The sequence below is a fragment of the Sinocyclocheilus grahami genome, unplaced genomic scaffold (assembly GCF_001515645.1).
Source record: "Sinocyclocheilus grahami isolate Dianchi unplaced genomic scaffold, SAMN03320097.WGS_v1.1 scaffold473.1, whole genome shotgun sequence".
Classification (NCBI taxonomy): Eukaryota; Metazoa; Chordata; class Actinopteri; order Cypriniformes; family Cyprinidae; genus Sinocyclocheilus; species Sinocyclocheilus grahami.
Window position 1 is genome coordinate 393,308 of NW_015505652.1, and position 15,958 is coordinate 409,265.

Consider the following 15,958-nt stretch of genomic DNA (forward strand, 5'->3'; position numbering starts at 1 on the left):
GGAGGGATTTTGTAGAGAATGAGGCTGGTCACAAGCATACTTTGTGTTTTAATTGCTTTTATTCTAACTAGTGTTATTTTAGTATCATTACTATAGTATCTTAGGTTTTGTATCAGTTTTTATTTTTGTACTTTACAATTTCTTTTAAATTTAGTTAAAGATTTAGTCATTTTGTTGTCATTTTGTTGTTTTAGTCAGTTTAATAATATTATTTAAAATGTCTACTTCATTTTTATTAATTTTATTAAAGAGTTATTTTTAGTTTTAATCATTTTAGTACTTAAACTAAATATTATTTTAAAATGGTCTGTTTCATTTTTATTCATTTTAAATTTCATTTTTAATAAATTAAATAAAATTAATTTAAAAATTATATTAAAATTGTTTTGCAATTTTAATTTCATTTTTAGTTTTAATAATTTTAGTACTTAAACTAAATGAAAAAAATAGACATTTTGCCTCCTCAGCTAACTAAAGTTGTTATATTTTATTTATTTTAATTGTCTTTTTATATTTTAATTTTAATTATTAATTTATTTATTATATAATTACATTTATTAGTTTTCATTTTAGTTTTCAGTGAGGCTTCTTGACTAGATTAATCAGTTGGACCAGCATGGGAATCAGTTATTCTGTGCAACCTGGGCATATAGACCAGATCCAAACCTTCATTTCCCACACGAGCACCACAGCTTAACATGTCTGGAATATGTGTTTGCATGCTAAACACTTCATTGCTTTTTAGTACTGCAACACAGATTTTAAACATTAAAAATGATACAGGAATGATGTTAGAGGAGGCTGCTGGCAATGCATCATCTTTGTTTATGTGTCAGACACAGGGATATAAGAGGGAGAAAAAAAAAAAAAAAAAAATTAATACTTCAGTTTAGCAAGGATGCATTACATAGATCAAAAATGACAATTAAGACATTTGTTATGTTTTACAGCATTCTATTCATCAATCAGTCATGAAAAAAATGCATCACAGTTTCCACAAAAATATTTTGAACATTATAAGAAATAATAATAATAAATGTTATGTGAGCATCAAATCAGCATATTAGAATGATTTCTGAAGGTTTGTGTGATGCGAAAGACGTATCTAATGGCTGCTGAAAATTCAGCTTTGCAATGGCAGAATAAATTGCATTTTAATTTTAATCAAATAAATCCAGCCTCAGTAAGCATAAAGATACTTTTAAAAACTTGTTTTCAATAGTCTTGAGTGGTAGTGCATGAGTTTAATATCTTTTTCTATTCTTTAATTCTTTGTCTACACTTGATTCATACACACACACACACACACACACACACTCGCACAGTGCAGTTTGTACACCCCTCCGCCCCAGCGAGACAGCGCAGCATCTGTTATGTAAGTCACACACACATGCTGCCAGAGTTCACCGCGAGGTTCTCGACCGAGTTAGGCGGTGGACCTCAGTGACACCTCGTCCCTTCCATCTGCGAGGAGGTCTGCATTGTCAGAGACACAAAAGAGGGCATCCTGGGTGTTACGTAACACTCACATCTTGGGATTCATCCCTCTTCGTATTTCTTTGCACTGAATTGTATTTGTTTCGCACTTAGCTCAGATCTCTGAGGACAAATGGCTGAAGCAAGAACTTCATTGTGTGGATTTGATTCTGTAAGACAGGGCTTTCCCCTTGAGAGTCAGCTTATGACATCAACTGAACTTTCCTCTCTTCCACAGTTACACGTTCCTGAAAACTGAAAAAAGTGTTTTGTGTCTGTCAGGTGAAATGAATGTTCAAGTTGTTTGACTGTGGCAGACGTGTTTTTAAGAACGGAATCGGAGGGGAAATTGCCTGTTGAAATTGCAATGGCCATTCCGACTGGAGCGTTTGATTTGTGTCTGGGCATGGGTGTTTTCACTTTGAGAGGTGCTGATAAGACAATAGTTTGCTTTTAGAATGACATACTCAGTGTTGACTTGAAAGTTATGCAAAAAATGAGAAACCTGAGTAGTGAATTTGAGCTTGAGTCTCAATTGAATGTGATGAGATAAACATACAGTGGGTACGGAAAGTATTCAGACCCCCTTAAATTTTTCAGTGCAAAACTTGTTGCATCTTTCCCAAAAAGACTCATGGCTGTATTAGATCAAAAGGGAGCTTCTACTAAATACTGAGCAAAGGGTCTGAATACTTAGGACCATGTGATATTTCAGTTTTTCTTTTTTAATAAATCTGCAAACATGTCAACAATTCTGTGTTTTTCTGTCAATATGGGGTGCTGTGTGTACATTAATGAGGAAAAAAATGTAATTATTAAAAACTTAAATGATTTTAGCAAATGGCTGCAATATAACAAAGAGTGAAAAATTTAAGGGGGTCTGAATACTTTCCGTACCCACTGTACATGTAGCACAAAATTAGAGAAAGAAAACACTTTCTTCTATTCTTCATGCAAAGTGTAGGGTGAATCACACATAAACAATTCTTGTGATGCGGTTCTTTTTAGGGAATCACATTCATACAGCATAACACTGTAGTCTAATTCACAAGCATATGATCCGGCTCTCTTTAAAGAATCATATACATACAACTTGTATGAATACCAGTGTATTCTAAATAAATATCAAATGACTTTGAATAAAGAATAATTGATTCTTTTAATTAATCGTTCAAAAAGACTCACAAACTTCTATGTGAATCAATCTGACGAATCCTTTACTCAATGGATTCATCTGAATGAATCTTTTACTGAATGAACTCACTGAATCAGTTAAAACGAGTTTTGAATCAATATCTGACTCACTGAACTGCAGTATGATTTGCATATTAAACTGCAAACTTATTGCCTTTTACCTTTGACCTTTGAAACTCTCATGGAGAGGTTACTATTGTTGTTGTTGTTTTTTTATATTGTAGTTTCAATATGCCAGTCAATGTAGATTGGTCTGTAATAAGGTCTGCGTCGTTACAGTCAAATTTCGTACAGCTCTAATTTGGTGATTGTTTTAGGGGTTCACAGGGGAATCTGCTAACCTGTTAAAAATAGCCAAATAGTATCTGTTTTTGCTGTTCACAGCTCCCCAGTATCCCATGCGACTCAGCTGAATGCGGCCACGGTACAAACATGATACGGAACAAGCTGAGCGGGAAACACGGGCACACGGAAAGGCTCAGCTGCATGTCAATGGAACTGGAAAAACAATTATCTTAATTTCGTATTGAGGGGTTTCGTCCCAGTGCTGGGAGAGGCTGAGAAATTGTGAATGAGTGGTTCCATCCCTACTGTGCTGCCTTTGTGATGTAGTTGTGTCTTTTAGAAATGGAAATTCACGGTCAGATTACACTACGGACCTGTTTCTGGAAATGAACATGCCCGGGGGGAGAACTCGTCACGTTATGACAGATGTGGAAAACGCCAGAGAGCTGCTTGATTTTCCACTTTCCAAGCAGCTTGGAAAAATAATTTCTCAAAGAGACTCGCAACAAGGGAGAGAAGAAAAAAAAACGACAATGCCATCAGAAACTGCTTTGCGCTTGCGTGCTAGTGCCCAGCTTTTCCACGGGTATATTTGGTCTTAGGAAATCTGGCCTGTTCCTTCATTTCTTTTTCCTCCAGTGGTACCCAGAGTTTCCAAGCCTGGAACTGTTAATCAGTGTTTGTTCTGGGCCCAAGTGTGTGTGGCAGACCCCAATTCCATGGCCGGAAAACCTGGGGCCTGCCTCTCTAGTCAGAGCAAACTTAACAAAACAATTCACCATTCTTCACCACACATCCTTTGTCTCCTCACTCAAAGACAACTATAGAGATTTGCTCTTGCATGTGGGCGGATGTGTACGTGTGTGCGAGCGAGTCAGTTGCCTGCACTGTTGTGGTGTTGTAGCTACAGTCTTGTGGGAGTTCAGTTCGAACCTTTACATTACCACTTCCTCCAACGTCACTGACACAGTTGCGGCCTTAACAGTAGTAGTCGCTGTGTGGATCTCAGCGTTGCAACCTGGGATGCCACCCACGATTGTGCATTCACTGATTTTCTGTGATTGTAATCTTGTATCTTGTGTCTTGTGTTGGTGCTAACATCTTTTCAGTTACTTTTACTATCTTGAACAACTTGATGAAAAGGATTAGTAAATGCATAATAATCACAGGTTACGCTTGTGTATTCTCTTAATGTAATATCTCCAGTTTCTCTCTGATTTCAACAGCGCCTCAGAGGTCTAAAGCCACTCAAGTAATGGCTGAAAAATCTGTCCCCACTGTGTGCACACTTGAGGCCCTTTCAGGGATTAAGACAGGCAGATTTAGATTTAGACAGAAATAATATAGTTGCCTGACACTTCTCTTTCACTAAATAACACTTTATATCAGATCCCTAGAAGCCTGTTTCTGCCTCAAGTAAAAAGTAAAAAAATTCTGACTTCATGTCTCATAGTATAACTGTATTTCTCCTAATTATGACTTCATATTTAAAATTCTGACTTTGTCTTACAATTGCGACTATATCTTGTCTTTTTCTCATTAACTGACTTGTTTCTCATAAAATACATTTATGTCTTACATCAGCAAGATCTCAGAATTAAATATAACCATCTAATTACAGATGCACCAATTAAATCAACAATCTAACATAAAACTTTATTATAATTATGAATTACTCCCATACCTTCATATATCAAAATTTGCTTCTCATAACTGTGCCTCCATATCTCATAATTGTGATTTAATATCTCAAAAATATGACTTTATATCTTACAATTGCAACTTTATTTCTTGTAACTGTGACTTTATACCTCACAAGGTGACTTAATATTTCACAATATGGCATTATTTCTCATTTTAAACTTTATTTCATTATTATATGCTTTATTTTTTTATTCTGAGGGTAAAAGCAGGCTTTCTTTTGTAAAGAAGCAAAACGTTGCAGCCGGTCTGTCAAAAATGCTGAATATTAATTATTTTAGCCACCTCTTGCGTGTTAAAAAAAACTGGATGAATTGATTGCAATTATAGGTGTGCATTTGAAATAATTTTCCAGCCACAGTCTGTACAAATTTATTCCATTTACAGGAATAAACAGACTTTTAGAAGTGACCACCAAAAAACGCATTTGAAAAGACTATCTGAAAATGCATCTTACATTAACCAGCCGATGAGTTAAAGGCACAAAGCCAGGGGTAAAGAGCAGCCATGTAGAGGAAATGGAGATGCTGTTATTTTACTGAAGATGCCATAATTATGATGCCACAGTAGCTTCCTCTCCTTCCTCACACAGCTGTGACAGTTCCACCCTCTGCACTTGAGCCAGACACCAAAGACGCTTTGTCTCTCCGTCAGATTCCTGGAAGTAAAGGCTTTAATCGCATTACACAGATAGGCCCAATTTGTGGGAAAGGCCACACTCTGATAAAGATCTTAGCATCAAGGATTGTTTGCAGTTGGTGTCAGTAGAGCGAGACTTTTGACAGTGTTTTTTTTTTTTCTGGTGGGAAATGGAAATATGGTGATTCCTGGGAAAGTTGGCACCTGGACAGCATGATGAGGTGTGACTCTGGCTTTGTTATTGTGCATTTGGGACACAAGCTACTTTACAAGCTCTTCCCACAGGCACAGCATAAAGACAGGGTCCTGTTTTTGGAAATACAACCATGTCCTTAGGACTCAAGTGGCTCAAAACACTCTCCCTCCCTCTCTGTTTCCGCTGGATTATGTGGCCTTGACTGCCAGGCTTGACTGTAGTGGGCCACTTTAGTCCTGCACTTCAATATTAATGCATCAGGAGGATTTTGGAGGGGGCTGTTATTATCTCTCGCGCTTGTCTGTCTCCAGCAGAGTGACAGTTAAAGGGACAGGCGCCACAGAGCAAACAGGCTCGTGTTCTCTATGATGTAGGCCAGTCAGAAGAGCCCAGAGAAACACTGCGGGGTGACTGATTGATATTCTTGGCCCCCAGGATCGTCCCCTGTGGCCTGTATTCACTCTTAATTATAGGAGTGGTTGGAGGGCAGGGCACTCTCTCTCCAGTAATAATATTATTCTATCGGGTCTTAGGGGAGAGCCGCAAAATGTCAAATTTTCTCAGCTTCGTTAATGGCTTGGTGATGCACTCTGATCATGGGTAAAATCCTCCTGTGTAGTTGGAAATGGAGCACGGTCGAATCAGCATATTGCTCTGTCTGCTTTTCTTTTGCAGTGTGTAAGTGACTCGTTTATGCGTTAACCACCGTCAATTCTTCTCAGGAAACTCTGTCTTGAAGAAGGACTTTCAGCAGCAGCACAGCCTCCTCGACGCTGGTGTTGGTTTAAAAACAGCTCAATGCAGACACAGCAGAGTGGATATCAAAGGCCAGAGAATGGTATGATCATGCCACTGTTATCCCTGCAGTGGTGAATCAGCACTTCACCCCCCTGGAAACAGCTTTCCTCAGTGTTTGTGGTATAGCAATGCTAGATCCACTTTTCAGAAAGACAACAGGACATCTAATGTACTCTTTATGTTCCCTAAATTGCTGTTCAAGTAGCCCCACAACTCTTTCTCTGACTTTTAACAGCTGCGATACTCCTTTTCTTGGAAGTGTCTCTTGCTAGAAGTGTGACCATGAGTAATGAATGCAAGTAGGACTCTTGCATTAGTTCTTGGACTCAGTGTCACCTTTGACCTAGACTGAAGTACATATTTGTGTCACTTAGGTTTGCTCATTTAAAATGTCTTTGGGGTTATGGAAAAGTCTGACGAGCAACTTCCCTTCATTGTGAAACTTCTTGACTTCCTGAACGGCGGCTTGTCACTCACTAGGTTTTGCAAAATCTATCTATCTATCTATCTATCTATCTATCTATCTATCTATCTATCTATCTATCTATCTATCTATCTATCTATCTATCTATCTATCTATCTATCTATCTATCTATCTATCTATCTCATTGACTTTGATTTCTTGCTGAAGTATGGAATGAAATATTACATAAACATGTTTCACTTGTGAGTTGTGTAATGCAGGTTTCAGGACATTTCATCATAAATCAAGACTGAAAATCAGAGTTGGGTTTGCGGGGATGGAAGGAGTGGCGCTGTGTTACGAGAATGCTGCACAGGAAGTGCTGTTTACCCCTAGGAGAAAACAGTGGGTTATTGGTTAGAGGATGCTGCTGAAAGTAGCTGGTTTATTTGCAAAATCTATCTATCTATCTATCTATCTATCTATCTATCTATCTATCTATCTATCTATCTATCTATCTATCTATCTATCTATCTATCTATCTATCTATCTATCTATCTATCTATCTATCTATCTATCTCATTGACTTTGATTTCTTGCTGAAGTATGGAATGAAATATTACATAAACATGTTTCACTTGTGAGTTGTGTAATGCAGGTTTCAGGACATTTCATCATAAATCAAGACTGAAAATCAGAGTTGGGTTTGCGGGGATGGAAGGAGTGGCGCTGTGTTACGAGAATGCTGCACAGGAAGTGCTGTTTACCCCTAGGAGAAAACAGTGGGTTATTGGTTAGAGGATGCTGCTGAAAGCAGCTGGTTTCTCACTACAGGTCTATCAAAGACCATTACAGGAAGACCCTCTTCCTACTGCAATACCTAATATCCAGGAAGAAAAATGTCTAGCGTCAGCTCAGATAATTTAGCAGGAAATCGTACACTATATTATTCTACCATTACTCTCCAGCCAACAATCTGGAATGACGTATTTTCAACGAAAATGTGTTGTTTTGTGCTTCATTCTAACTGGTGCCATTGCTGATTGGGTGTTAATAGCCATTGCTACCTCAAGTCTCCGGACTCCTCAACCTTGAGTTGGTATGTTTATATATGGTGGGCTTCTATAAAAGGAGTGCATGTCTCTCACAGGGTAATGGCACTGTGCAGTAGTTGTGCTGCCCGAGCCCATCAATTACACAGCCGTAAAGCTCTCATTTCAGCCCAAATAGCTGCCATTGCTGTGTCAAAGTCCCCTCCAAACTGCCTGGGTACTTTTAACAACCGCACTCCCCCTCGGCTGAAGTAAATTGGTGAAAAGGCATGTTAGAGAGAAAATGAGTGGAAACTGGACAGACGGGGCCTGGATGTATTTTACAGACTGACTCAGACACCAGCTCAGCGCCAGCTTCTTGACTTGTATAACAGTGCGGAGATTGGAACAGATAGAGCGAGCTTGACTCACGGTGCTATCATGAAGAATCTGCTCTTGTTTTTCTTTAGTAGAGGAAAGAGAGAGAAGAACAGAAGGACTAGTGGGCGTACTCGCCTTACGCGGCAAAAGACAGCTGAACCCAGTGACCTCGCCGTGGTCCTCGAGGAGAGGTTCATCTTCGGCCCTCGGCCAGTTTGGAGGCCGGGATGGGGTGTTCTATGAACGGGTTCCTCAAGCCGCTCTCTCGCGGTGCTTTTTACGGTTCTGTATTACTATCACACCCAATGTGATGTGCTCAGCTTGTGCGAATTAAGTCACACTTCCCCCGTTTCAATCTCAGGGGAGGATTCTCTTGGCAGCGGATGGACTCGCGCTAATGCTGGCACCATTCCTTCGCCATAGCCCGCCTCTGATCCGAAAAGAGTGCTGCTTGTGAAAGGGGTGACAAGGATGGTAACTGGTCCACTCATCCCCCAATGACGTAAATGTCACTTCCCCCTTTCAGTCTGGGCCTAGAAGTCAGATGAACAGCGAAGCGAAGGGCTTGAGAAGATGACACTGATTAGCCCACTCTGGGGGCGACTGTCGTGGCTTGCGCAGGATGGCCGTGGCACTCTGTGATTAATGCCCATTAAACACCATGTGGCTCCAATTTGTTGCAGCCCAAATCCTGTCTCCCAATGCGCTGATTACAGAGCGAATGCCCAGCTCTTCTACACCTGCTGGATTGTGGAGATGCTCATTGCGCCTCGTTCTTGGTCATGTGTTTCCGCTGACTCTTTAGATAAACAAGCAATGGAGAGACAACACTCCCTCTGGAACTTTGCCTAATCAACAGTGTGTGATCAGGGCTTTTATAGCTCGTCTATATCACAATAAACCATGAGACTTAAATATTTTTGTTTCAGCGGTTTTGTTTGACTAGAAAACCTCTAGAGGTATTCGCCTCATGATGTTTCAAATTAGTTGTGAGCAATGAATCAATTTCTCGCCTTTTAAGACTGGACAACTCGTAAATCATTGAATACCTAACATAATTTTGCACAGGGGTATCTGGCTGGTTATATTAAATGTGTCTTTTATTATCTTGAAATTCTTGCAAAGCATTTAAATTGTTCTTGACATTGGAGCCGTGCTATAATGTTTGCTGTGCTTTTTTTTTAAATTATTTAAAAATCTTTGATATTTTCTATATAAATGTTTTATGTTTAGTTGCCACTGTATTTTCCTTTTGGTTTGTAGATACTGTTCAGATGGGAAGGTCCCGTCTGGATTGACCAAACATAGACCATGACACATGTGAAAGTAGTTCTTCTGTCAAGAGTACAAAGATGATTGGATGGCCAACCCACTGACCAGAAGCGAACCCTTTCTCAGTCTGCTGGGAAGATCAGACATATTAGTTAAAAGCACAGAAAACCAATCTTGCCACGTTTATTTCCGCCTTTATTTTGGCCTGTCATTGAAGCTAATTCCAGTACAAGTCAGCCTGTGCCGTCAGGAAATCCACTTAGCCCGATTTCCCGGCTCTTGTGAGGGGTAACATTACACTGGACCCCGGCCGTCAGGGGAACACTCACCGCCCAACAATACAACGTGTGACTCTGATGTCATGACCACAACTATGCGCCGAATTCCTCACTGATGCACTCATCTATCAGAGGTTCTCTTTCCATTAAAACGCCCTGTCATGAAGAGACATGAGAATCAAAGTGTGGAAGGAAGCAGAGAGAAAGATGGAAGTGGGGGATTCGGTGGGGGATTGTGTGCAGCTGGGGCTGAAGGAGAACAACAGAGCCTACTGGTATGTTTGCTTGCGCTGGGAGACATGTGATGGTTTAACGGGATCCTTTCCTTTTTTCTGCTTTCTTTTTTAAGACTAAGCCGAAGGAGGGAGCTGTCACCTTTGTTGGTTGTGTCATTTATCAAAAGTACTTTCCAGTTTCCTTCTATAAATTTTTAAGTCGGCCCATTAAATATAAGGTAATTGCATTGTCTCTATATGGCGCCTGGAGCTACAAGTCCTATTAAAGAGACACAAAGGCAGCAGATGTTAAGAGTATTTATTAAACAGAATTATATTAATTATGGAGTAGGACTTGAACTTGTGATGCTGCGAGGGTCACGAGTGTAGATTTGTTCACGTAGTGGCCAATGTTGCGCATATCTACGACAATCCACGGATGGGGATTTGACTGGTGTTGGGTCGATCTATTCTGGGTAGTAACAGTTTCTCCTCACCCTATTATTTGTCCTCAGCTGGGCTTCATTAAACCGACTTCCTCAAGTTGAAGCTCGGGTTTGGAAAGGATGGCGTCATAGTTCATCAGACATGCAAGAGAATGCAAAATGATACACGAGCAGAAGGAAAGAGGTTTAAAAGAGAATGAGTAAAAGAGGAAATGAGAGAGAGTGGTGAGCGCAATGGAGGTGTCAGGGTGAGGCAGGTGTACCTGACAGAGTGCACATTGGTTCCCATGGTTGCAGGGCCGGTACGATGAGTGGCGAGTCAGAATGATGACAGCTCTTCTAGCCCCAGGGCCTTTCCTCCTCCGTGATACATTTAGCTTCTTAATGCCACCTTAAATGATCTTGCTAACTTTCCTGTATTACTCTGAATGAATTTTTTAGCACCCTGAATAATGTTGTGGAAGTGAGGCAACAGGAAGGCTTGTCGCCTTAACAAATTTTACTCAAAAGATGTGGTCGCTGACCACGTGCAATAATTGAGCCGGGCAGGATTGCTCAGTTGTTGGGCAGGATGTGCCCAATAAACTGGCTGTATAAATCGTTATCTGAAATTCTGTGACTCATATACTGCAGATCTCTCTAAAAATGTACCTAAATAAATAAAAAAATAAAATCTGGCAGTGTGCCTTTTCATCTTCGCGTGCAACACACTAGGGTTGGGCCGATAGACGATGCCATCGTCCATTGCCAATGGCTGATAGACATTAATCCGCCGTATCCCAATACCGTGTTCGGAAAGAAAATGACGTGTAGGCAGAACCTCTAAAGGGAATAAATAGGAGATGGGAGGAAAATAAATATTTCAATATTTTCCCTCGCAGTTATATCATTGGGTAATTATATTACATATATTTCGGGCATCAGGGAGCCACTATTATACCTGGCATTGAAACTTCTTTTGAATGCACGATGGCTTTTTAGTTTCACTTTCACTTTCGAGATTTGCGATTGCACGTAGTCTGTTTATACTATGGAGCAGCAGTACTTACCACACATTTTACAAGATTAGATGTTTGTCAGTGGTGCACAAGATCTGCAAATCATTCGCCATCGTCTTCCGTCATCTCTCCTTAACTCTGTTTATGTGGTAAGTGAAATTTTATTTACTGTAATGTAACAGGCAAACGTTACACCGTGTCTACACCGGACGTGACCGTTATCATGTCGCGACGCACCGTGCCGCATCAGCTAAAGTCTGTCTACACTGGATGCGACAAAGCGACTGTTGAAAATCATTTGAAAGCACGTTATAAATAGAATGTGCAGCAGTTTACTGTCGGGGATTTGCTGCGCCGCATCCAGTGTAAACAGCATCACTGAACATTCAAATAAAGCATTGTTTAAGTGTTTTTTTGATATTACATAAGATCCATCTGAACAACTAGGACTTCCTCCTGGTTTATCAGGCTGCTCTATTTCATTTTTATGAGGAGTTTGTGTTCTCTCACTGAAGTAAATGGAAATGGATTAGGGTAGAAACTGCTTCATAATAATATATTTCCTGTGTCAGTTCTGTAATCCTATTCACTTTAAGACAAAGAGGCAGAAAATGGTGAGGATGTTGGGAAGGGGGTTGGAAACATATTTATGGCATGACATTATATGGCGCGTTTTCCACCGAAATCATTTTGCTGAAATTACTCAGACCATTGAAACAGAAAATATGCATTCACTTGTCACTCTTTACATTTTAATTCACACACTGTAGAGTGGCACAGAGCATAGTTTATGAGAGCTTTGACAAAATGTGCCACATGTCCTCAAGTACTTTCAAATGATAATTTCCATGGAAAAAAGTGGAGGCATATAATTACAGGCAGTTATTTATACCCTGTACATCTCCAATTCATCGCCTGTTCATTTAGCTAACAGCCCTATGTTGGGTCTCTATTTTGGATGCTTTTTTTAAGATGAAGCAAGCACTCATCATTGCCCCCATTACAGCACATCTCAGTGGTAAGAATAGTTTCTCTTGTGAGTTCTTGATGACCTGTTTTGGGTGAGATCCTTGGTTGTGGGTGAGCTCCTTGGTAAAGGGTTTTGAGCAAGTAGTCTAAATACTGTAGCTGGACTTTGTTTCCCCAAAAGCATCATAAGCCTACATAGAACATTGAAACCATTGGCAGAAACCAATTGTTTACTGACACCAAAGTCATTTCAGCTACCAAAATATACTGATATGCACATAATATGATACGGTTGATGATTCGTTTTTATTATAAATACATAATAAACCTTCCTTATAATGGCATTGTTAAAACGTTTTGAAAGTCTGATGTCTTGATTAGGTGTGCAGCATGATATATCTGAGCTCTGGTGAAAGGTTTTTTTTTTGTTGTTGTTGCGGGTGAGAGGAAGTGTTGCCTGTGTTTACCCTGGGTGAGCTCCACTGCAGATTGTGATGCAACCTCACAGAAATGTCTTGTTTTTCTGGGTTAGCTGAGCTTGTCTTAGTGCAGCAGAGAAGCATAATGGTGTTTGTAATATCTCCAGCCCTGGGGCACATTTTAGATTGCGAGGCTGAAGAGCACAGCTTGGCTGCATTCACTCCAAGGCAGGGAGCATGAAAAAAATGTCAAGCATGCTTCTCTAGATGGACTTTTGGAGAGCAGGCCTGAATAGCATTACAAAGGCCAAGCAAATAGTTTAACTAAGAACTAAGACCTTAAGGTTGTGGTCTTTGTCAGAGAGACTTCTTCTGGTATCTTTATTTTCTTATCATAGTATAAATGGATAGATGTGCAGTGCATGCGTATTATACTTGTTTTATAATAATGGAATACATAAATGTATAGTCATGTTCTATTGTTTCAGTCCTGGTATCGTAAGTGCCTTTTTTATAGCAATATTACAGCAATTTTTTCTTTCTCCATCATAGACTGCTGGCCAAGGTTCAGTCTCGTCCAGGCACAAACAATGGAGCCCTGTGGTCGTCGTCTGGGTTCTTTGCTATTGCCTTTTTTGCCATTTTAGTGTTGGTGTTGTTAAAGGCAACAAATTGAGTCAGACACTTTTCTGTTTATGATAAGACAACCTCGTTCTGGCAGATTACCAATCAGTATAATTATGCCCAGTGTTTGATTATGGTGTATGCGATTTTTTAAAATTCCAAGAAAAAAATGTAGAGAACAGTGTGTAAGATGCACAATACCATCAGGCAGATGTCAAATGAAGGAAAGGTTGATGTTTAATCAGTTTGAATTTGTATCGGCATGTTTCATAACATTGCGTATATTATCTCAAAGACAGAAACTTCATTGCAATATGGTTTGTGCATAAACACATCAGAGGATTCATATTAAAAGAGCATGACTGCTCCAAAGAGAGTGGAAATATTGTTCTAGCAGATGCTCAGTTCCAGGTTATTTATTCAATATGAAGAGCCTTAAGCTAGTCTGATAGTCTCTATTTAGTCTCGCATTATCATTAAACTTGTTTCCTTTCATTGTCTCTACAGTGGTCTGCATAATCTCAGCACCCTGGCCAGGGGATCTTACTTGTCACCCCACTGCCCAGCCTTCGCCTGCCTAACCTGACTACCATAGAGGAAGCAGCGTGAGGCCTTTACCCTGAGAAACAAGCAGATCCCAGACTTACAGAGAACCTTTGGGTGAGTTCACAATGTCACACCACACAAGAGCAAAAACAGCAGGATGGGGAGTATCTGGGAGGCCATGAAGGACCAAGGTGTTTAATATGGGAAAAGTGAGGTTAGGGAGACACATGTTCTTCGGGCTGTGCATCTGGCGGGACAGTGTGCTGAGGTTGCATGCCTCACAGATGCAGTGGGAAGCATCGCTGATTATACATGATTTACCACAGCTAATAAAGCTTTTGATTAGCAGGGGAGTGGAATCATATAGATGAATCAATATTTAAGAGGGCCTTTAGTAAGTTCAAAGATCACAAAGGATATTTTGGTATTGATTCCTGTTTTTAGTCCTCTACATGTAAGGCTGGAATACACTACATATTTTAAAACAATAGGCATAGTTTTACAGAGAAAAACTGGGCATTGTACACTAAACATCTGAGGATCACACACTACCAGACTTTCAAGTCGTTCCGAACATGAACTCACACAGAAACATGCGTCTCATTGCTAGGAGATGTACGACAAATGAAAGCAATATGTGTTCTAAAACTGACTCAAAATACCAAACGTTATTGATATCCTCTGACCTGATGTAATCATAGTCTGAAGCACAAAAATCATACATGACACAATTTTCTGTGAAATCTTTCAACTTCGACTGCCCAAAAACGACAGACTGGCTCTGACTTCCAACAGCTAAAGCATCCAGACTGCAAATAGGGCCAAAAATCTGGGCAAAAGTCATGTAGTGTATTCCAGCCTTTAGGCCCCTACAGCAGAGCAAAGATAGTCCTATGATATGTTTGTGGATGCCACAAATGCCTGTGCTTCAAAGCTTGAGCCATGAACAGTGACAGGGTTTATTTTCAATGGTGCTCAGTGTAGTGGCAGCCAAACATCTCACTCTTGCATGCTCTCGCCCACCAGTGCTTAAGCTTTTAACCTCGGACAGTGACTAGAGCCATTTATTTGTTATACTCTAGGAGGCCAGGGCACACTTGTGGCAGATGTTTCAACTCTTCCACTCGGGATCACAACCTCCAGATGCTCTCCCTCTTGTTTTGCACCTTCTCTTTATAGAATTTTGGCAGTGGAAATCTTTGAGGTATACCGTTCCACTTGCTTTGGCTAGTCCTGTGCAACACCTTTTTTTGATGCACTTGCATCCAGTATGCTGTGGAAAGTGCCTTCGTGTGGCTGAAGGGTTGACATGTATTAATCTACAAGATCCAAGCTATGTCCAAACCCCTTTTATGGTAGAGCCAAGCTAAGACCTCCTTTGGAGTTAGTCATTTCCCCTTGGGTTCTGTGATTTCAATGTCAACAACTGACCACAGGCTTTACGTTTATACATGGTTCAGTCAACCTCATGAGGTTCTAATGTAGGTGAGAGGAAGTGAAAAAAGCAAGGATATAATTTCAATAAGGCATAATGTTGTAAGTAAGTAAGAAAGACAATTAATCAGTGCCTCCACAGCTGCTTCCTGACATTTCTGCAAAATGTTGTGGAAAATTTAATGAAGGCTAGCTTGTAATGGTTTCAAGCTTACCCGGTGGAAAATATGACAGTCTTTCCATAGACAATTAAGACCAACATGAAGCCCTGTTTTTCACTTTTTTTTATTCCTGTCTTTCCTTCCATAGGGCAGTGTTCTGTGTTTAAGCCAAGGCTAAATGGAAACATGTACATTAAAACAGATACAGCTGTGGAGTCTGAAAAACCCTTAGGATTGTTGGCGCTTCACTTAGCAGTCTAAGCAATGGCACCTACAGGAAGATTTAGTGTCAAATCGCACATTCCCTCCCACAGTCTGCAAGGCCGGCATGTTTTTAAACCCCGCCTCCAGGAATGCATCATAAATCCATCTAATGACCTATACATGGTGCTGATGATCTTTTCCCTATTTACTTCCATGACGTTTTCCTGCATTGCACCAGTCCACAACTATGCAGCTCTTGTTTTGGGAGCGGGTTATTCACAGAGAATG

At 40.2% G+C, this 15,958-nt stretch overlaps 1 protein-coding gene across 3 annotated transcripts in view; it reads left to right on the forward strand.

The window, feature by feature from the left end:
- The window catches only part of LOC107553466 (human immunodeficiency virus type I enhancer-binding protein 2 homolog), a 71,751-nt gene that overhangs the window by 37,133 nt on the left and 18,660 nt on the right, over nucleotides 1-15,958 (forward strand). For all 3 annotated transcript variants that reach the window (XM_016235659.1, XM_016235657.1, XM_016235658.1), the window contains one exon: nucleotides 13,833-13,985. The gene's annotated coding sequence lies outside the window, so the exon portion shown is untranslated. The remainder of the gene's footprint in view (nucleotides 1-13,832; nucleotides 13,986-15,958) is intronic.